This window comes from Pinus tabuliformis, chromosome X (assembly GCF_031772625.1).
Source record: "Pinus tabuliformis cultivar Carrire ecotype Pingquan chromosome X, CPIR1, whole genome shotgun sequence".
In the NCBI taxonomy this organism is placed as follows: domain Eukaryota; kingdom Viridiplantae; phylum Streptophyta; class Pinopsida; order Pinales; family Pinaceae; genus Pinus; species Pinus tabuliformis.
In genome coordinates this window covers 589,561,618-589,585,984 of record NC_142308.1, presented here as the reverse complement: position 1 = coordinate 589,585,984, position 24,367 = coordinate 589,561,618, and positions in this window count along the sequence as shown.

The following is a 24,367-nucleotide window of genomic DNA, read 5'->3' as shown; positions in this document are numbered from 1 at the left end:
TGCGGTCAAGTTAACCGTGTGGAGTTTGGACAGCTCATGTGAGTGGTGACTAAACCCACGATTTAGGTGTTGGTGGTTCCACTGACGTTCACCGTGACAGTTGGCGGTTGCGGTTAACCCGGCGCTCACATAACGCTACCACCCACCTAACCTAACTGCCCACCTAACCCGCAGAGCTTTAACCCTGACAACTTACCTGCAGGTGATAATATGTAACAGTCTATACCCCATTGCAGTTAGGAACTGGCGGCTTAACTTGATGCTATGGTTACCCTGTCTCCGGTCACATGCACCTGGTATCCGTTGCGGCTAGAGGTAACGGCTTATGAAAACCCGACAGTTTTTCTCATCTCTGCTCACATGCCAGACCTATGATGCGGTTAGCGCTAGCAGTTTAGGTGGAGGTCAACTATGTTTTTATATTGTAATGTTTTATAATGTATTAACAACATAGCCCGAGAGCTAAAAAGGGTTTATACTTTAGGTTTTTTGATGCTCGGTTTTTTTTTTAACACATAGGGTTGGTGTTGCGATAGGTTAGGACTTAGTTTTTAGGTATAGAATTAGGTTTGTTTTAATGTATTTTGGTTTTAATACATTTTTAATGTATTAGGGTTGCAAACTTAGGTTTAGGATTACATTTGTTTTTAACAAGACCCATGTGCAACATATTGTCGCAATGTGACATAAAACCATATACATTGTCGACATCAACTAACTTTGCGACGACAACCCTGATGACACATTGAACCTCTGCAACGGACGACACAACCCATGTCAACACAAAATCTTGCGAAGGCGAACGAAAAAACACACGTCGTCGACCAAATCCTAGCAAAACTGTCAGTGAACACAAGTCGGCAGCGAGGTACAAACCCATTTAACTGAATGCCATGAAACCATATTCAACCATAACTGAATGTTTACCAAATTTGACGACCACATATGATACTGATGATGATGCTGGAAAGAAACTGATCAATGTGTAACTAATTCAACGGAATCCTACTGGATCATTCCTCTCCACTGGAAGCTTTTGGACCACAAAAGTTGGACTAATCAAATAGTAGATGAGGGTAGAACTCCCTCTCTTTCCACCTTGACTTGATGATGTACCAATACATTCGATCAATCACTTGTAAGTGATGACCCTGATAATGCTCACCATGGCACATTCTAAGTCAGTGACCTGTTCCATCCATCTGCAATATGAACAACTTGTGATGATGGGCAAACAACCTGTTATCAACATGGCAATTGATTTCTTTCCATGAGGAACCATGAGTTGGTGATTCATAATCTTTGAAAATAGTCTCTAATGGATGTTGTTTAATACCATAAACATGTATACACAATGTATTTTGCGGAATGAGAGAGACAATCAAAGATACTTTGGACATCAAACCAGCTACTTGATTTAACATACTTTCCTTCTTCCTGATTACTAAGTGAACTTTCTACAATGAACCTATCAAACTATAAGGTGAAATATGCTGCAACTTAGTTTGTCTTTGAAAGTATCGAGTTAGTTGTTGATTTGTTTGAATCACTTTTTATTCATTCATTAAATGATGTTTCCATTGATTATAAAATTCCCCTGATGCATAAGTTTCGCTTAAACACTTTAACACTACTTTAGAAAAGGCTTGGATATGAAAACAAATAGGTTTCCTCTCCACTTGAAAAGAGGTTTCCAAACTGTTCAATACATGACATGGCGACACAATACAAGAGAAATTGAACACTGACTTTCCCCAATACTAACCTATATCCCTACAACTGTTAAGTTCCAAACTTAAACTGAATTGATTCATTCTGACATTAGGAAGAGGAGCTTTAGGCACAAACTGTAATTCATGTTGTAATCCATGCTTATGCATAAGATGTTTGGTTTTACATAGAATTGGAAAATTTTCTATCTCTTTAATCAAACCATCTTTAAGCTGATTCTCATAACTTAAACAACCATCATGTTGATTGTTATGTTTTCCTTTCATACACATGATTACAAATCTCTTGTTTGAACTTATTAATCACTTCATCTTATTAACATTAACTGAATTCAAGTGATTTTTATTTGATGTGCCCTTACAATAAATTCAACCCCATCTTTCATAAGGTGATATTTATGTTCTCTCCTGTAAAATACTACATCACGATCATAAAGATAAGGACTTCCTAAGACAACTCCACATATGTCTACTGGAACCACATCTAATTCCACTTCATCAATGTAATTAGCTATTATGGAAAATCCTAATCAACACTGTTTGGTGATTGTTATCTCAGTTTATTTATTTAGCCATCCTAATTGGTAAGGTATTGGATGATTCTGTGTTTGCAAACCCAAGATTTTAACTAAATATTCAGAGATTAAATTCGCATGTGATCCACTGTCAAACATTGTATCTATCTTTGTATGCTTAGAGATTATCCTTATGTTAAACAATTCAACTCTTTTATCCTCATGTGAAGGATTTATGTTTGATGAAGATGCAATAGTTTTCAAAATTGAACCAATGTCATAAGTTTTACCTGTCGTAACCATGGCGTTTATCCTCCTTTCATCACCTAAATCTGAACCTAGATCTTCCTGGACTGCTGCAATGGCCTTCTTTTCATCCTTCTCCTTAAGGAACTCTTTCGGCTTAAGTTCTGGATGAGGTTTCCAACACTTTGATTCATCATGACTGATTCTCTGGCAATGAGAACAAGTATGTCTTTCCTTCTGAGCTATCGCTTTCTTTCTCTTCGAATTTTTCTTCCCCTTACTGTCACTGGAATCTTTGATTTCCAACTCTTTGGATGACTACGATGAAAACTTGAATGGTCTGCCACTTATTCAATATGTATGGCTTGAACACACACTTCATCAAAATCATCAGGATTAAACATCAATAATGTATGCTGCAAATATGAATGTAAATTGCCAATGTATTTTAATAAAGTTTCACGTGGATCCAATGAAATAACAAGTTCCAATGCTTTCTTTCTGAACTCCTAAGTAAACTCCTAAACACTCTACCCTTTACCTTACCTCAAATGTTTCCAATCAATAACAACTTGCTGCATGTATCCCAAAGGATAGAATTGTTTCCTAAGATATTTTAAAAACTTGGACCATGAAGAGATGACTTTTCCTTTACGCTTTACATCTATCTAAGTTTTACTTTCCCACCAGATTAAAGTTGTTCCCCCCATTCTAAGTGTAGCTAACTGAATTTTAGTTTTATCGCTAGAAATGTTCTGAATGCGACAATACACTTCTGACTACTTAATCCAATTATCTAGCTTTTCAGGATTCATTTCGCCATCATAAACAGGTAACTCAAATTTCACATAAAATTTCAAAAGAGATGTTTTCTTAGGTTTCTTTTATGTTTCATATTCTCCACTAGAAGAAGAAGATGATGATGATGACGATGGAGATGATGGAGGTGAAGGTGATTTATCAGTCTTCCCTTTACCTTTGTCATTTTTCGATGTCTTTGAAGAAGAAGTTGCATCTCTCGCCTTCTTGTCTTCGTACAATTCTCCCAACATCTATTGCATAGTCAAGAATGCTTGCTGAAATTTTTCTTCACTCATCTTAATTTCAGTGTTTTCACTTGCATCAAGTCCTAACATGGTCGATTTATAAACGACTCGTTGCTTTCCAATCTCTGGATCGATCTTCTCAAGGATTCCTTCTCCTCGTTGCGACTTTGACCTGGTTAACATTCAATGGAAAATTCTACAAACGCAACCTGCTCTGATACCAAATTATATGATCTGAATGTGATCATAGACTTAAACTGATGTAGAAGTGATTAGCCATTTATGATTTGAATGTTAACTGAAAGTGCAGAAATCGAGGAAAACGTGCTTGAGAACAAGACTTTATGACAGTTGATTAAACACAAGGTAGATGCATAACAGAAGTGAAAATAGTAAAAACACAGCGATACCAGACAACGAGATTGATGACGGAGTTCGTCCCTGATGGACTACGTCTCTGGGTCCGCTTTCAAGATGGGTGACCGTTTTTATTAGGAATGAAAAGAAGGAGTTGATTACACAAAGATTTGATCAGTCTGAATGTGCATGTAGGCACTTCTAATCACTTTCATCAGATATCCCTCTGAACTATCTTTCCAACGCTTTTCACGGTTCCCAATTCCGACTCTAGATGCTCGTCTTACACTGAAAACAAAACTACCTATGACCTCTAGAATCTACAAACAAATATCAAAACCACTCTAATCTCCTCCATGGACAAAAAATACCTCTTATAGGCATATAGGTACATAGAAACCACCTTTGGCTGCATTTGAGATGAATTTGGTTGATTCTGGATAAGGTTTAGCTTCAGTCTAGTTGTAAGAGGATACCTAGGATTAGGTTCCAAGGTCCTCGAATTAACATAACCAAAATTGTTAATACAAAACCCAAAAATAACTTTGGTTATAACTCCTAACCATTTGCGGTCAGGTTAACCAGGCAAAGGTTGGATAGCTCATATGAGCGGTGACCGAACCTGCGGTTTAGGTGTTGACGGTTTTGCTGACGTTCACCGTGATGGTTGGTGGTTGTGGTTAACCCAACGCTCACATAGCGCTGCCACCCGCCTAACCTAACTGCCCACCTAACCTGCAGAGCTTTAACCTTGACGGCTTACCTGCAGGTCTTCAGATGTAATCGTCTATACCCCACTGTGGTTAGGAACTGGAAACTTAACTTGATGCTATGGTTACCCTATCTCCAGTCACATGCACCCGGTATCCGTTGTGGCTAGAGGTAACGACTTATGAAAACCCAACGGTTTTTCTCATCTCCACTCACATTCCAGACCTCTGATGTGGTTAGTGCTAGCCGTTTAGGTGGTGGTCAGTTGTGTTTTTATATTGTAATGTTTTATAATTTATTAAAAACATAGCCCAAGAGCTAAAAAGGGTTTAGAATTTATTTATTTTTTATGCTAGGTTTTTTTTATTAACACATAGTGTTGGTGTTGCGATAGGTTAGGACTTAGGTTTTAGATATAGAATTACGTTTGTTTTAATGTATCTTGGTTTTAATACATTTGTAATGTATTAGGGTTGCAAACTTATGTTTAGGATTACATTTGTTTTTCACAAAACCCATGTGCAACATATTGTCGCAATGTGACATAAAACCATATACATCGTCGACATCAACTACCTTTGCGACGATAGCCCTAGCGACACATAGAACCTCTACAACGGATGACACAACCCATGTCGACACCAAATCCTGCGAAGGCGAACGATAAAACACATGTCTTCAACCAAATCCTGGCGGAACTATCGATGAACACAAGTCGACATCCAGGTACAAACCCATTTAACTGAACTCCATGAAACCATATACAGCCATAATTGAACCTTTACCAACTTTGACAACCACATCTGATACTGATGATGATGCTGGAAATATACTGATCAATGTGTAACTGATTCAACAGAATCCTCTTGGATCAACATAGGTTTGAAGATTTTTCCCTTCCATATTGTAAACAGGTTGTTGTGAAATTTTATTATTAGGATTTTAAAGTTGTTGAGCAGGTAGTTGATTTTTTTTTTGTGCAAATGGTAGGGAGAGCTATGGATTTTGACTCTGAACTTGAGGTAATTAATTGGCTTGAGGAATTTGATTAGATTGGGATAGGAATTGTGGTGGAAGATTAGGATAGGATGGTGAATATTTTTGATATTGAGCATAAGCCCCATAAGGATTTTTCCATCCTTGTTTCCAAGATTGTGATTATGGCTGAGCCCAAGGTTGCCAAGATGGATTCGAATTATTTTGTGAAGACTGAGCAAATTGTTGTGGTCTGAAGCCTTGTGATTGATTTGGTTGAGAGTTCTGCCATGGTCTCTTGGCAATAAAGTAAAGGGGGTCTACTTGTTCTGGTATCCCTTCATCATTAAATACAGCTTTGAGACCTGGTAAAGAAGGACACTCCTTAGTATCATGGTTATCTGCACATGTGGCACAATTTTATATAGTTTTTGAGTCTAAAGGACACTCTCTTAGGGCATGCTTCTTTTGACATCTAGGACAGAAAATGGATAATGCAGCATTTTCAGATTTTTGCTTATTCTATATTTTAAGAGTGTCTATATGTTCACTTAGACTCCCTAAAATATATGTCTTGAAAGCATCTAGCAAGCTTCCTAATTCTTCCCTACTGACTGTCTCGACTATAGATTTATTAATTCTTGATAATAGAGGGTCTCTAGGACTCTTTCCAACTTGTGCTTTACCCCTTGAGATATGTACACATAAATCATAGATATCTGCAAATGGTAATTGAGAAATATCTCCTTTTCATGTTAAGTTAAGGAGATCGATCCATTCATCTTTGATAGCTTTGAGTAGGAGGGCTTTCAAAGTTTCCTCATCCAAATTATCCATTTTTTCTCTTTTAATATTATAGACAAATCTCTCTACTAAGTCTTCAAGATTTTCATCTTCCTTTTGTGTCATTTTGAAGACTTCATCTTTAATGTTATGAGGCATACAATAATCTCTATATTTTCTAAGAAATCTTCTTTCATTTGTGCCCATGTTCTTATAGAATTCATCCCTAAACTCATGAACCATTTTAATGTTGAATCCTTTAAGGTAGTAGGGAACAATTTCAGTTTTTGAGCATCATGCAAATAATCATATGATCTACATAATACTTAAAATTCGAAGAGAAATGTCTCTAGGTCTTCACTTCTTTTTCCATGGAAAATAGGAAGAATATAAGGTGAAATATTTTTCATTATGAGGGTTTTATCTTCATCGAAAATAGGAAATCCAAAAGGATTTTGATTTCCTCTACTTCTACCCCCCTCCTCTATTTCTATCTCCACCTCCTCCTCTACCTATACCTCCTCCAATCCTATTTTCCTCACCATTGACATTGTATACCTCACCTCCCCCTTCTTCAGCCATGACAAATTCCTCAAAACTAATGTAATGTTCTTCTAATTCTTCTGGTTCCTTTATCTATGGGTAGCCAAAATAAGTTTCTTGTTACTCTCTTCACTGGGAATTTCTAATGCTTCTCCTAGAATTGGTTCACCAATGGAAGATAGAAAAACTACTCCTATAGTTGGGGATGTAGGATTTTCTTCAATTATAGCTTCAGTAGATGAAGTAGGTGAAGTTTTGGATTGGATTTCTAATCTTGAGACTTCAGGAAGTCTTTTTCGACCTGCAAATGGAATTCGCATTCGAGTAGGTGGTGTGGAATTTCGAAGTCATGGTGAAATGAGTGGATTTGTAGGGATTAAGCTTCTTCCTCATCTTACAAATCTACCTCTAGAGTCTCTATCCCTACGCATATCATGTTTTGAATTGATGATTTTTTCTCTCTTTTTTTTAACTTCTATTTGTACTTCCTCGGCAACGATGCCAAAATGTTTAGTCAATTTAATGTTCTTAAATTGTAAGCATAAATTATTGACCAAGGCAGGTAAACTGATGAAGCACAAGTGCACTGTATGTGCTAGAAGTTATTTATGTCATTAAGGTGTTTATGTTATAGTTAAAGTCTAAATCTAGAATTAGTATGGAAATGGTGTTACTATCTATATTAGAGTATTGTCCCTAAGATCTGTTAGCTGGTTATTCTAAAATTAATCTTAATTGAATCAAGTTTTGTGGGATGGTTGAAGAGTGATCCTAAACTCTACTCTGTTAGACTATTTTTGAGTATCTCGGATTTTATGCTTTTGTGATTCATGATATAATGTTCAGATTTTCCAGAGAAATCACATAGAGAACAAAGGGTCGATGCGTTTTTTATTAAATTTGGATTTTTTATGCCGCAGCCACACTAAACCGACTATGAAAGCAGGGAATGATTTAAAGGAGATCTACTTTATTGAGTTGGAAAATGAATTATGCTCAAATTCAGTTGCTAAGGAAAATACTGTCACTCTTTAACTATTGCAACTTCACTCAATGCAAAAGTAAAACAAGAACAAAATTGATAAGCTATGAAACAACCAAACTTTGAAATGAGATGACTGAATTATACTAGGTAGAAAGAAAATGAAATGATCAAATTATGCTAGGTAGAAAGCAAATGAAATTGTTGATGCAGATGTCAATTTAATCGTGAACTCCATTGGACTGCATCCTAAAACATAAAATAGAGCATCCATAATTTAACTCTAAGAAACCAAAGAAAATCTATTTGCAATGAGTCAAAGACCTGATCTACACACAAGGGCCCTCCACGAGACAATCAGCAACTTTAATCAACACAACATGAAAAGTATGAACCAAAGTCTATTAATCGGAAATAGTTTTAACAGGATGTTCTCAAAATTACATACAACGATGTGCGCCAAAACACAAAGTGGCCATTGTTCTTATAACATTTGCTTAATCAACATGAGAAATTTAAGCCTAAGTATCTTCATTACAATCCCTATCAATCCAAATTATATCGCTTAATCATCGATTTTCTATTTGGAAAATCAAATCGATAAGATTTTGTGAAATTCGAACTCTGTTCCGACACATTATCTTGTTGTTGACTTTGAGGTTGACTGCATTGCAGTGCGATTATCTTGAAGGATTGGTTCGAGAAAATAGGAAGGAATCCATGAGGGGATCATTCTTCATCTATACATGTATTCTTTTGCTGAGCTGGTGCACTCGAACCCTATCAACAATGGAGGTAGTTGCAGATCTATGGATTAGCTGTAGAAGCAAGTCAATTCCATAACTGAAAGAAAACTTTAATAAAACAATAAGGTATATGGACAAAATATGAAAAAGAGGACATGTAAGTGCTTACCTTGAAAAAAACTTATATTTATTGCATTTAATTGGGTGATAGGAATAGGAAAAAGGAGGAAATATGGGCAAAAAGAGGTGTCAAGGTAAAGTAGTTCTTGGACTCTACAAAGTATATAAAGGTGAGTTATGAGTTTATGAAAGGTGAAATGTGAATGGTGACATGGGGATATGATGGACACCACTAACAGACCCATAGAACATTAACAAATGGAACTTGACTACTATGGTTTTAACTTGTGACAAATGGAAACCCCATGAAATGACCCCCATCAACCCTCAATGACTCTACATGAAAAATTACCATATGACCCACTCATGGACTTAGACTCTCTCAAATTTGATTTTGTATTTGAGGACCCTCTATGACATGAAAAACTTATAGTGACCTTATATAATGATCCTTTAGACTATGACAACAATGATTCATAGGCTAAAATGATATGCAAATCCCCCAAAATGAATAATAATAAAAAAAAAAAAGACATTTTGATCCCTAGATACTAGGACCTTAACATTGGCTCCAATGGGGATGGAAACCTCCTAGTGAGGTGCCAAGAATAGTGTAGACATGTGTTTTGGGAAGTTTTAGTGTCTACAGATAAACGCTTAAACCCCTAGACTAGTAGCTAAGTCTAGAACAACAGTGCAAAGCATTCTCTACTTTTTCTATGACCAATAGATTAAATAAGAGGCAAATAAGCCTACCTGTAGCTTTCGCTTACTCCTTATCTCCCTTGACCAACTCTGTCGCTCCTCTCCATACTTAATCCGCTTGAAGAGTACCTGCACACAGACAGAAGACAAAAACCGATGAAAGCATATGATAATGATCTATTGATTAAACATAGCATGGAATCAAGTACATGATACACATATGAAAGCATAAATGAATAACACAAGCATATGGAAAAATCTCTGAACACTTTATTAGTAAAAGGAAGAGTTACAACCCAATTTGTTCGATTTAGCATCACTCCTCCAGTTCAATCCCATCCTCTCCTCATAACAAGAAAAACATTTTGACATCATTACAATACTTGGAATCAACTCAAGTCTCATACTAACAGCATCTCCCTATAATTCAATAATTTCCAGCCCCTGATCACTTAGAGGAGTGGTCTTTTTATAGGTGAATGAAGGAAGTTATTCCATAAATGGTGATAATGAATTCCCTCCCAGACTTAGGATTTAGTTACATAGAGGAAGGGATAAAGGGATTGATGTTCCTTAACTCCCTACTTCATCCAAATACAAGCTCAAAGGAGTAGATAAACTTGGGAAACTTCTAGATGCGTCCAATGGATAAGAATATTCCCAAACCCCAATGCAATTTCGCTCAAATTCACCCAACCCAGGCCAAAGAGAGACCAAGTGCGCTACATAGCACCCTAACAGTGTATGGACTGCATTGCAGCGCACCCTAATGAAGGCCTACCTACGCTAATATTCTTAGAGGAAGTTTCTGGATGATTTCAGTCATGGAACTTCTTGGGAAGCTAGGAATTCTAATGGTTGACTTCTTTAGGGCATGTAACAACTGAATTAGGGTTTGACGGACCCTAATAGTACTGATATGTAGTTTGGGGTTGATGTGCCCAAATGGATCTTTAACAGTTTCCCCCCTAAAGCATGAAGTCATAAATATGTATGTCGAGTGAAATGCTTTATCATATGGAGAGGAGGTTTCGAAGCGAAAGGTGACCTGCATCAATTACAATACATATATCATGATAATTTGAAGTTTTCTCATGAACTTGCTGAGGGAAGGCATACCCATGCTCAGATTATAAAGTTTCATTACATGTACAAATATAGTCGTCTACAAATATAGACCCATGAATGGATGACCATGAATGTAAGACCCTTGTACATTTGATTTAGTACTTGTGAAAATATCGTAGCCCAGATGGATGAAACTAGATCCAGGGCCTTCAATCTCGTTCAATATTTCTCTCAAGTACAAGTCTAACCATGTGAATAGATGATCTGAAGTCGAACATGGGAAGACATCGTCTGATTACCAGCCAATGATGTAGTCCATTAATAGACGCGAGAGGAATCACCAATAATGATAATGGCCCTCAAGGTACTATAGTACATTTCGCATGGTGTGAATAAATGATTTGATGTCAAACACCATGCAAAGTCTTTCGGTTGAAGGCCAGTGATGTCAACCTATCACTGAAAGCGAGAAACCTGCCATTGATGTATGCAAGCCTCAAAGTACTGAAGGGGTGTTTCTAAGTCAACTTCTTGGATGATGTGCTGATGTCGACAAGAAGTTACTCATTGCAAGAGGGCCTTGATGTATCCCACATCAACGACACGAAACGAGGTAAATGATTTTGGAGATGAAAAATCGACTAACAACAGAAGGTTCAGGAATGGCGGTCATGAAAATGAAGGTTTACGGTATTGCAAAAGATGAAGTTTGAACTGAATGACTTCTCTTGAACATGTCGATGACACTAAGGTGAATTGGTAGCATTGACCTAAAAACAAAGTAATGGATGGTATGATATACCAACGATGTGATAACCATCAAGATGAATGACCCAACCCACATAGTCACGGTGATGAGGTGAAAGTGTCATGTTCAAGAGCGACTTGCTACGATAAAGTGTTTCCCCTTTTTCCAATTTTCCCCAGTCATTGTTGACCAGTACCTCTTTATTTTTATCAAGCTTGAGGAGGATAACATATGCTTGTTGTATAATTTCACCCTTCAGGTGAATCCATCGCTATTTGATGCTTTAACGAGTCTAGAGAAGGTGAAACTCGGTCTTGTCTAGATGGACAAGTTTGCCGCTATTTGATGTTTTTAATGAGTTTAACGACAAAGATAACTCGGTCCTTTTCATGTTTAGAGAGTTTGAAAAGGAACAAAAAGGAAACTCCAAAAGTTCGTAGATTTGGTTCTCAGGTCCGAAAAATCATAAAACAATACGAGAGAGAACCTATTGATCATGTTCGATCAACGTATTCCTTTTTCGTAGTTAATATATCTCAGCCCAAAAAAGGTTTAAACTTATACTGAGTAGATATCAATTCCAATCCGTTAATGAGCTAGAAATGACAAGCGCTCGGCAATATTTTCATGTTTAGAGAGTCTGAAAAGAGCTTAAAGAGGACTCCATTTTGAGGAACGATTGGTGTCTAGGGTAGCAGTTGGTTCCAATGATGTTGGAACTTCTCAAAACATGTTGATTTAAGTGAAGAGGTTGGCTAATAAGACCACTCATTGCAACTCTTCCTCAAAAAAGGGTAAAACAACCAAGTGAAAGCGTATGATCGACCAAAGAGATGGTGGTGATGGAATGAAACAACCAAGGCTCATCTGATAGAAAGAGATTGATAGAATGGAAATAATGGGGGTTAAAATGGAAATGGGTTCATTTTTACACAAGCTTGAACCATAGGGAACTATGCTTTGATTCAGTTTCATGTTTACACAAGCTTGAAAGAAAAAACTATGTTTGGATTCAATTTCATTTTACAAAAGCTTGAAATGAAAAACTATGCTTGAGATTGGTTTACATGCCCCCAGCATGATGAAAGGGAGAGTCTCCTATAACTAGATGGAAGTCGCTACGGTGAAGCAAGACGGTTATCCAACACCTTGTTAGCTTCGTCCAGATAGGGACAAAGGCGAATGGGGCGATTCCCTTCACATAACCTACAGGGAAACTTAACTTTACCATTAGGTGCATGCCCCCCAAGCTTCATAACATTCACCTAAGTAGACTACTCATGGCTATCAAGTGGATGGAGTGAAGGTTCTTTTATGAGATCAAGTGAAAGACTCGACTGGGATTTTACGAGATCTAATCAAAGACTGACTTGGAACTTGGGACCTTGTTTCTTTTTTTAATGAGCTTGACACAAGACAAGGAACTCTACTCAGATTCCTTGTTTCATTTTTTAACAAGCTTGACACAAGACAAGGAACTATGCTCATATTCCTTGTTGGCCTGTTTCATTTTTTAACGAGGTTGGCACAGTAAAAGAACTATCCTCGTGGACCTATTTCATTTTTTAACGAGGTTTACACAAGACAAGGAACTATCCTCATGTTCCTTTCGATCACATCTCATAAGTGGTCATGAAGGAGAGATCTAGTTCCAATGCCCCCAGTACATGATGTACAACGTCACTGAATTGATCATCAATTGATGTAGGTATGGAACAGGTTGCCACATAATTAACCCGTGGCGGGGATGATACCATTGGTACAAAAGGACCAGAAGATGGTTGATTGGAAGCCATATTTGGACCGGGAAATGAAAGCTGGTCAACAGTGACAATTCTGCCTTCATGCAGGAAACAAATCACTCGAAAGAGTGTTGAAACAATAGCTCCCATGTCGTAAACATGGTTGCACCCAAGAAGTAAATTGTAATCTAAAGGGCCTAGGACTACCATCACATTCAGATAAACGAATTTTCCTCCCAAAGTAATAGGCAACTAAGGAAGGATCCCTAATGGTCCATTGGTTCCTCTGTTAAAAGCCAACAGATTCTAGGTAACTGGCACAAGTGGCGGCGAACCAAGCGCTTGCCAAGCAGTTGAGGAAAGGATACTCACAGATGCACCTTCATCTATAATAGTGCCAGATACAATCATATTACAAACTTGTACTATGATCTAGAAAGGCACATAAGAAAGAAGACAGAATCTTGCTAGTTGATTCCAATCAAAGGAAGTAACTATACTACTTGGAGGCGGTATCGTAGAAATGGGAGAATTAACCCCTTGAGTTACGAGAATGAGAGGATTTTTCTCATGTCTTGATGGAACAGGAGGACTACACCCAAGCTCATTAGAATCTGAAGAAACAAAAAGAACCTAAGTGATATCATGTTCACCCTCTTCGGGAAAGGTACGATTTTTTGAAGGTGAAATCGGGTCAACTGTTACCTCGACCTGTTGCTTTGGGTCAAGTATAGACTCATAGGATTCACTTTCAGAGAGAGTGGTTTCGACCGACAGTTGATTTTGGTCATTCAATTCATCAACTAGTGAAGGATTTAGGGAGACTTTCCTATAACTAGATGGAAGTCGTTGTGGTGAAGCAGGATGGTTATCCAACACTTTTTTGGCTTCATCCAAATAGGGACAGAGGTGAATGGGGTGATTCCCTTCACATAACCTACATGGAAACTTAACTCTACCCTTCTTTCCATGAACTTTACTACCGCTAGTTGATGGTGTTTCACCAACATGATCTCCAGAAGTTGATGACACAGGATGTTGTGAATGAGAAGACCATTCTTCTAAGTTCTGAGGAATATCAGGGCAATTTCGAAGAAGATGGTCTCCCGCACAAAGTTTGCATGGATATCGAACTTTTTGAGGCTTGATGGACTGTTGCTCATCAAATGTTGCATTCAAAGCAATGGTTGCTTGGTTTCCCCTCTGCTGAATTTGCTTCTTCTTCTTCTTCTTCTTCCCTTTATTCTTCTTCTTAGCCACCTGGTTACTAGCACCAATACTTTCACCAGGCGAAGAGGAAGAAGGGGAGGAAGAAGGCAAAGGGTCAACTTTAGGATCAACTGGAGGTTGATTTTGTCCAATTGGAGGTGTACTCGATTGTGGAGAAATCACGACATTTTGAACCAAGGAGGTTGAAAACAACCATACTGGCAAGCCAATGGTAAGTCCTGGAAGGGACAATGTAGCCATATAAGGAGCACCAATATTTCCGAAAGAAGGAAAAGGACTAGGATTCCCATCAACAGGAATTCCTTAATCGGTGGACTCCGAATTTGTCGCCATATGTCTCAACCTAAGATCAACTAAGGAGCGAGCATGGAGGATGTTATCGCAGTCAATTAATTTAATTTTAATCAAAGTAACAAAACAAAACAAAAGAGGGATGTTCTAGGCAAAAGGATTACCAAGTAACTGTGAACTGCACAATACCTCCTGGCAAACCAAGAATTACGGGCAAGCAATCTCCCCGAATGTTGTGTTCGGTGTATCACAGTGTACAAGGCGGCTGACTTGGTTACCTAAGGATGGATAGAAACCTAGTGTTTTCATCCCATATATACCTGAAAGTACATGGAGGCCCAATCCGTATAAGTGCTGTCTAATGTAAAAACGCACAGTGAGAGCATTCCCATATACTTTATGTACTGTAACACCGCCCTATATACCCGAAGGTACATGGATGAGCTACGATATACTCACATACATGGAATGAGGTATCACACTCGGGATGTATTGCAGGCAAGTTAGCACAGCTGCTTTGTTTTACGATGCCGGAACACGTCTCTAGCCTAGACCTCTAAATGTTTTTCGTTAAGTGATAATGCTCCATTAGGTAAATTCAAATAAATTTTAAGTTGATATTCTTTAGAATTTGCCTTTCAAGGTTCACCATGTGATGAATGTTTGCAATTCCTAAAATGAAACTAATATGATAAGCATTCTTTCCATTCAATTTAACAATGAAAATCCTTAGCTAGTAGGGATAGAGCAATCAGATTTTTGACAAAGAGCAAAGAGCACATCTAATGCAATTTCCCTAGCTATTCCTTTCAAGCATTCACAAACTTTGTCAATGCAACATGCATGAATTTCTTTTCGATTTCCCTTAATGTGAATGAACAAAAAGGAAAACTAATGCACAATCGACCAATAAACTCTTTTCATAAAATTGACGATTTTGCGACAATTTCTTTTCAAGGAAAGGAAGACTTTATGACACTTTCGTTTTCAAAGAAATGAGGAATTATGACACTTTAAACGAAAAGACTAATCATATGCACACATCAATCAATCGATCTTTCATGAATGAGGACTTTACAAAAATTCAACTTTCGAAGGAAAAGACAATTTTACGACACTTTCTTTTGACAAAGATCAATCAACCAAAACACTAACTTTCGACTATAGATTGAAAATGACAAAGTAAATACATAAGAAACATTTTTCAATCCTAGTCTAATTAGGGCTAGCTAAGGAGATGAAAACCTATTTCCAGAGACAAGGCATCGTTGACATTCAGCAAATAATTCAAACAGGAGAAAATTAGCAAAAAACTTCAGCTCCTAGATGGGAAACTGACCCTCAAGGGATCAGCGCAGGCAGCAGTGAGAGACAATGCACTGAAGTGCACTAGATCTATGTAGGAAGTGCATTGTAGTGCATTGTGTCCTTCATTGGGCTACGCTGGTGATAGTAAGCAATTTTGAAGGCAATTTGGCACAGTTTTAGCTCAATTTTCAATGAAAGAAGACTAAAATTCAAACAACGACAACAAGTACATTATGTAGAAATTTATTAAGAGGCTAATAAGCTACTAATATGGATGATCGCTCCCCAGCAGAGTTGCCAATTTGTTTTGGGAAGTTTTAGCGTCCACGGATAAATGCTTAAACCCCTAGACTAGTAGCTAAGTCTAGAACAACAGTGCAAAGCATTCTCTACTTTTTCTATGACCAATAGATTAAATAAGAGGCAAAGAAGCCTAATTGTAGCTTTCGCTTACTCCTTATCTCCCTTGACCATCTCTATTGCTCCTCTCCATACTTAATCCGATTGAAGAGTACCTGCACACAGACAGAAGACAAAAACCGATCAAATCATATGATAATGATCTATTGATTAAACATAGCATGGAATCAAGTACATGATACACATATGAAAGCATAAATGAATAACACAAGCATATGGAAAAAGCTTTGAACACTTTATTAGTAAGTGGAAGAGTTACAACGCAATTTGCTCGATTCAACATCACTCCTCCAGTTCAATCCCATCCTCTCCTCATAAAAAGCAAGACATTTTGACATCATTACAATGCTTGAAATCAACTCAAGTCTCATATTAATAGCATCTCCCTATAATTCAATAATTTCCAGCCTCTGATCACTTAGATGAGTGGCCTTTTTATAGGTGAATGAAGGAAGTTATGCCACAAATGGTGATAATGAATGCCCTCCCAGACTTAGGATTTAGTTCCATGGAGGAAGGGATAAAGGGATTGATGTTCCTTAACTCCATACTTCATCCAAATATGAGCTCAAAGGAGTAGATAAACTTGGGAAACTTCTAGATGCATCCAATGGATAAGAATATTCCCAAACCCCAATGCGACTTTGCTCAAATTTGCCCAGCGCAGGCCAAAGAGAGACCAAGTGCACTGCATAGCACCCTAACAGTGTATGGACTGCATTGCAGCGCACCCTAATGAAGACCTGCCTGCGTTGATCTTCTTAGAGGCAGTTTCTGGATGATTTCATTCATGGAACTTCTTGGGAAGCTAGGCATTCTGATGGTTGACTTCTTTAGGGCATGTAACAACTGAATTAGGGTTTGATGGGACCTAATAGTACTGATCTGTAGGTTGGGGTTGATGTGCCCAAATGGATCTATAACAACAAGTAGCCTAACCATTGGGCAATGGATTTAAACACAAAAAGGCTGAAACTTAACTAACTGACTTTTTTTACCTTTACCTTACATATGGCAGCATATCACCAGAACCTTAGGGCCTTCTCCTCAAGCTTCAAGTTCCTAATGATAACCACCCACACTTACAGTACTGAAAATAAAATGATATGTACAATGGAGTGTTGGATCGACTAAATTTCAAGTGAGAAAATATTTTAGCAGCCTCGCATTGACAGGCCCTCATCCAAGTAGTTCATATGTCATATCTTTGAGCAAGTATGCATTGTTTCTGTGATAAACATTAATTTTGAAGGGCCCCTTCCACAAATTTTCAAAATTCCTGTTCTTTCCTTTCTCCTCATTCCTAGCTTCCCTTTTTAACACTAATTATCCAATCTGAAAATCATTTTCCTTATTCCTCCTATCATAAATATTCTTAATCTGGTCTTGTATCACTAGAGTATCTTTGAAAAATTCATCCCTAGTCTGCTGCAATTGGATCATTTGATTGATTCTCCTTTTTACATCATTGGGTTCCACTTCAGCCTCTTCTAGCAATTTCATCAGCAAAACTCCTAATGAAGAAGGAAAGACAGTATATTTTCCATAAACTAACTAGAAAGGGGACATGCCTATTGATTTTTTGGTGCTTACCCGATCATCCCACAGTGCATTCACTAGCTTCTTATGCAAATTCCTTTTGTTTTTTTGCAGCATCTTTTTGGTTATGTTGACCAAACTTTTGCTGGAAGACTCAGCCAAGCCATTACCCTGGGGGTAATAAGGTGTTGAGTGTCCAAGGTTAATGTTATACTTGTGGCATAAATCCACCATCTTCCATGATTTGAACATAGCAGTGTTGTATGTAATGATTTTCTGAGGGTAGCCAAATCTAGACAAGATATTGTTTTCCAAAAATTGAATGGTAATTGTATATGTATCTTGCCCAGTTGGGACTGCTTCAATCCACTTGGTAAAATAATTGGTTGTTGTCAAGATCCACTTATGTTGTTTTGATGAGGCCAGGTGGATTTCACCTATGAAATCAAGTCCCCACTACTAAAAGGGTAACTCAACCGCAATAGGTTTTAGGGGCAATGGGAGAAGCTTCTTCCTTCCTTCAAAAACTGACTTTCATGATAGCTAGAAACCTTTTTATATACATCAACGAACAGTATTGGCTAGTAAAAACCATCCCTTAAGATCTTATTAGCAATTGTCTTCCAAAACAAGTGTCTTCCACATTCACCTTTATGAAACTCCTCTATGGTTTTTAGCATACAAGAACTGATCTTTCCAATACAAGAACTGATCTATAACACAAAACTTGACAACTTTCAATTTAAGGAATCAAGCTTTAGTCTTAGTAAAACCTAGAGGAGCTTACAAATGCTGCAACACATATAAAATGTCTGCATACCAAGGGGAAGAAGAAAATATTTCTGATACTTGTTGAACTGACCTTGAATCATCCTCTTCTGATTGAGCAACCAAGAAATTAACCTCAAGTGCATACAGATTTGATTATGCCATCATCTTCATCAGTCCTTACCCTTTAATTAACTTTGTGGGTTTAATTTCCACATCATATTCCAGTATCGAAGCAATTCACTTACCTATCCTACCTTTGGATCATGTTGAGTGAGGATGTCTTTCGTAGCAGAACTTGGCACATAAGAAACGATCTATGAATGTATAATGTACACCCAGAAACCCTTTAAGGCTTTCACCAAGGAAAAAGCCTGTTTTTCCATAATATTGTATTTGAAAGCAGCATCTCTGGGACTCCTACTGAAGAATTTTATTGGCTACACTATACCTTTCTTATTCTTTTGCATTAGGACAATTGTTATACAATGCTCCGAAGCAAATGAAAAAATAATGAAATCTTGAGTGTAATCTAGACTAATAATAACAGGAGCATGAGACAAAGAAAATTTTACCTCGTTGAAAGATTTTCTTGTTTCTTCAGTCCACTTAACCTCATTGTTATTTTTCAGCATGTTTGTAATTTCTCTTAAGATCTCTGCTAAGTTGGGGATGAACCTCCTTAAGAAATTTATTCTCCCATTAAAAGACTGGAATTCCTTCTTATTTCTCGGAAGGTCCATCTTCTAAATTGCTTCGATTCTGTTGGGATCTATTATAATTCCATCTTTAAAAATTATATGTCCTAACATCTTGCCTTCTTCCAACCCAAATAGAAACTTCTTAGGATTTATAGAGATGCCATACTTTATGCATTTTGCAAACACAACCCTTAGGTGTTGCAAATGATCCTCATCAAACTATGAATACACAGTGATGTCATCAAGATATATGACCAAAAAAATTTCCTTCTCATCTGCAAAATCTATATCCATATCTCACTGAAATGTGGCTCCTACATTCATCAAACCGAAAGGAATTTTGGCGTACTTGAAGGTACCCCACGGTGTGGTAAATGCAGTCTTGTCCTGACCCTTTGGATGAACAAGAATTTGGTTGTATCTTGAAAAACCATCCAGTAGTGACATCCCCCTTGTACCAACCACCTTTTGAAGAATATGATCCATCTTTGGCACGGGATAATTATCCTTGAGAGATACCTTGTTCAAATTTCTAAAATCTACACATAACCTAATTTCTCTCGTCTTCTTTCTAACTGGAACTAAGTTAGGAAAACACTTAAAAATTTCAGAGGTCTTATAATTCCAGCATCAAATAACTTTCTTACCTCCTTTTCGATCAAAGGAAGCAAAACAAGATTTGTCCTCAGTGACTTTTTCTTGAGTGGAATTTGGTCCTCTTTGATTGGAATTGTATGTGGGATGATACTCTTATCATAAACCTTCAAATATTCGTACCCCCCACGCAAAGACATCAGAGAATTCACTCAGAAGATCCAACTACTTCTGTTTCATTTCTGGGCTTAAATTTTTGGACAACTTGACCATTTTGGGTTTGTCTTCTGTACCTATGTTACACTCCTCTACTCCTATCTAAGTAGGCATCAATTTTCGCCTTTGAGCCACATAATTTTGATCAAAAGTTCTTCAAGTGGTACCAACCCTCTTAAAATTACATTGTCTTTTAACTACAACACCTTCAAATATGTCCCATGTTTGTCCAAGAATTCTCTAATATAATTTATAAACCTTTCCTTTTAACCTTCTTCCCATCCGTTGTGATTTTCAACCCGCATCTTAGCAAATTCTTCCTTCATCAACAAAAAACTTTCAAGTTGTCTGTCATTTTCAAAAAATTTCCAGTACTTTACATTATCCAAAACTTCAGGCCGATGCCTGACTTCAATTTCGTGCCTTTCATTTAGGTGTATTGGGATTTCAAAATCACATGCAAATGTCGCTAAAGAATCTGCAACGACATTTTGTCTTCTAGGAATAACGGAGAAATTGTAGTCAGGAAAATATTGCAGACAATCTAGGACAGCATTACGGTAGGCCCACATTCAAGGATGTTTTGTTTGGTATTCACCTTTGATCTGCTTGATAATTAATTCTGAATCTCCATAAACTGCTATCCTTTTGGTCCCTGACTTCTTCAAGGCCTGCAAACCTAAAAGGAGTGCCACATACTCAGCTACAGTGTTGGTGCAATCACAAGCCAATTTGTGGGAACACAGATTTGTCTTTCCATTTACTGGGTTGATTATCCACATGCCTGCACTAGCACCTTCTTTGCTTACTACACCATCAAAATGCATACTCCAAAGGTATTTTTTTCCCTTCTTCTTCATCCACCTTTGCCTTCAACTCTTCGACCTTCTTACCATTTGTCTTGCTATCTTCTTTCTTATCTTCCCCTTCCTTTAGTTCAGATATAACAACTGAATTTTTCTTCTCCTCTTTGGGACACCCAGTGTTGAACAAGATGAAAGAATCTAAATCAGAGTGTACTGCATAAACAGGGTGATTGGTAGGCTTCTCCTTGTTGTTGATCATGTATTGCATCAATGGTTCCCAATAAAGTCTCTTGGTTTCGCCACAAAAAAATGAAATAGTGATGTATGACATGTCAGTCTGCACTTCCCCTTGCAATTTTTCTATCCATGACACGGATAAGAGCATTCCAAACTTAGGAGATATGTCTTCCACTACAATATCCATCACCATGCTATTGGAAGGAATTTGAATTAGGGAAACCACTAAATCTTTTATCAATCCCTAACACTTCACTTTGCTAGAATAAAAAGAAGATAAATCTTTGTATGGTCTAACAATGTCAAGTCCAAGCCTTTCCATGATTACTTTTGGCATCAAGTTATGGGAAGCCCCTGAATTCAACATAACATTATGAAGGATTTGATCATGTACATTTAGGCTCACATAGAAAGGAGGCACTTCACCATCCTCACCCTTGTCGTCAATCTTTGGTCCAAATATGATGGTGGGACGATCATCAATTACATGGACAATGTCAAAAATATTCTCAATCTTCAAAGAATTTAAAATCTAAATGCTATATTGATCATTCTTTAGCAACTCAGCTAGAGGAATTGAAATCTTGATTTTAGCTAGTTCAGTTTCAAAATTGAAAGGATTCTGCATTTTATTTGTATCCTTAGGAGCTGGATCTTTCTTGTCTACATTGTCTCTAGTAGATTCAGCCTTCCTTAGAATGATGTTGCTCAGTGCATCCTTTTTCTAACTGATTCTACTTGGTACATCCTTCTTTTGACTGCTATTTGCTACATCTTTCTTTGCATAATTGTTCCCGACATTTTACTTCTTAAATTGTATTGCCTTTAGACCTACATAAAGGAATTTTGGTAACCATTTTTATACTCTTCAGATTCAGCCATCATGATATCATCTTGAGACTGAGTAAACAACATTTCTTCTTCTTTTTTCACGAGGTTTTCAAACTGATCTTGGTCTTCTTTAATCAAATAAGCAGTTTGTTGTCTATCACCAAAAAAGTGGATTTGGTCTTCAGGTGCTTGTTCATCTTCCTTGTCTTGATCTTGTGCATAATTCTACTGGAAAGGGGGTATCACCTGCTATTGATGTTGTTCTGGACCGTTTTGTCCCCTTTGCTTAATCTGTATCTGTGGCTACCTCCTAAAGTTTGGATTTTGAGTTTGTGGACCTCCTTGAGGTTCTCTAGAAATAACTCTATCTGACAATGTTATCTTTTCCATCATTTTCTCCATGGTCTTTACTAAGGTATCCAATTTTGCATCAGATGAGGTAGAAGGCTCTTCTTTAATGGTTACTTTCCTCTCTAACTTCATCTTAGACGTATTTACCAAAAGTTTTTCTTCCACACTAACTGCTTTGCTCTGCATGTCTTCAAGTGTTACAGGGTTCCTTTCTCTAAGTTGGTATTCCATCTCTAGATTGAAACCATCAGGGTAGTGGAGTAAGGCTAATCTGGGAGGGGAATTTATATCTGCTGGAATGGAGTTATATACCTTGTTAAACCTTGTTTAAAATTATTGGACTATCTCACTGGGTTGTCTTTTTAAATGGTCATACTCAGCAAGGATCTGCAAAGGGTTTTTTTTCTCACACCATCTTGCAATGAAGGAATCTTCAAGTTCTTGGTAAGTGGAAAAACTTCCAGCTCTAACACTTCTAAACCATATTTTCACCTCCCCGAAGAAAATTTGTGCAAACAACCTCATATTCACATCCTCGTGATCGACCTCTTCAAGATCCACAAAATCATTGACTTTATCTACATGTTGTCTGGCAGTAGTTTCACCAGTGCCATCATACTAAGGGAGTCTTTGACCATAATTTTGAGGCAAGTCATGTAACTGAGCAAGTAAAATCAAATGGGAATACCTAGCTGCCATGGTTGATATTTGAGTGGATGATGAACTTATTGTGGTGGTAGTTTTTAGAGATGAAAGAGGTGGTAGAGTAACAGTTTGTGGAAGAGTGGTTATGATAGGGGGTGTATAAATAGTAGATATTAGAAGATTAGAGCTATGAAGTGGACTCAAAGAAGTTGTAAATGAAGAGGCAGCAAATGAGGTAGATGTTGCATATGAAAGAGGGATTGTTTGTTGGAAAAGGAATGCATTTTCAGTAGTCTGGTGCACTTTGTTGACTAAACTCTTAAGTTTTGTAAGATGTTGTAATATATTCTTGCCAAATTCAGTCTTTGGAGTTGAGATTAAAGGACTACATATTGATTCATCCACGACAGTTTCTAAAATAAAAGATTTAGACTTAGCTCTAGACAGAAGTTGTTCAAATGATAAGTGGAATTTAATGTCCTCAACTGTACTCAAACTTTCAGGTAGAGAGTAGGACCTTCCAAGGGGACTATTACTCCCTTGATCTTCTTCAGGTGTTCTCTTTCTTCTAAGCAAATTTTCAGGGTTGTCTACAACTTCAGGAGGATTTGGGTCAAGATTTTGTCTGGTATATCTCTTTGAAGCCAAATTTACTCACACAACTAAATTGCAACTGATCTCAACACTACCTGTCAAGGTGATTGTTCAGCCATTTGATTTCTAGCAACTGTCACCCGCAAGGCTAGGATATAGTTCTCAAAACGATAAATCTTCCCAGGGAATATTTCAAATTTCGGTCCCCAGCAATGGTGCCAGAATGTCAGCACCCTATAATTTGACCTCTAGGCTGAGAAAAGGATTACAGGGGTAACCATAAACCTCTTGTAGGCTAAGGTCCATCCCCCCTAGTCTTGGAGAGGGCTCTCTCCCTATCTTGTGTTATCAATCACCTAGGGCACTGATAGATACGGGTTTTCAGCTTATTATGATTCATCAGAAATTGATTTTTGGTTTAATTTTTTGAAATTGGGTGTAGAGGGTGAGGCCTATTTTGGGTCAAAGTTACATATCCAAATGAAAAAGTGACATAACGCAATTTGTGACAGGGGCAAGATAGGAAAACATACTAGTGATTTATCAAGATAGGAAAACATTCACCTTCTTCTATTCATTTGGAAACATAATGCAATACAAAATAACCTTAGTCTGTTATAGTTCAAACCCAACCGAACCCTTTTGTCATGTCTTTTTCTTCTTAAATACAATTAGGAAGATTTTCTTACATTAAAAAAAAAAAATACTAAATACAATGTATCTCCTATTAGCTAAGAAGATCGAGACAAAATTAATTTGGAAACATCATGTCTTAAAGCTTAGATAAAAACTCAGCAACATCGAGTTCATAAAATCAAT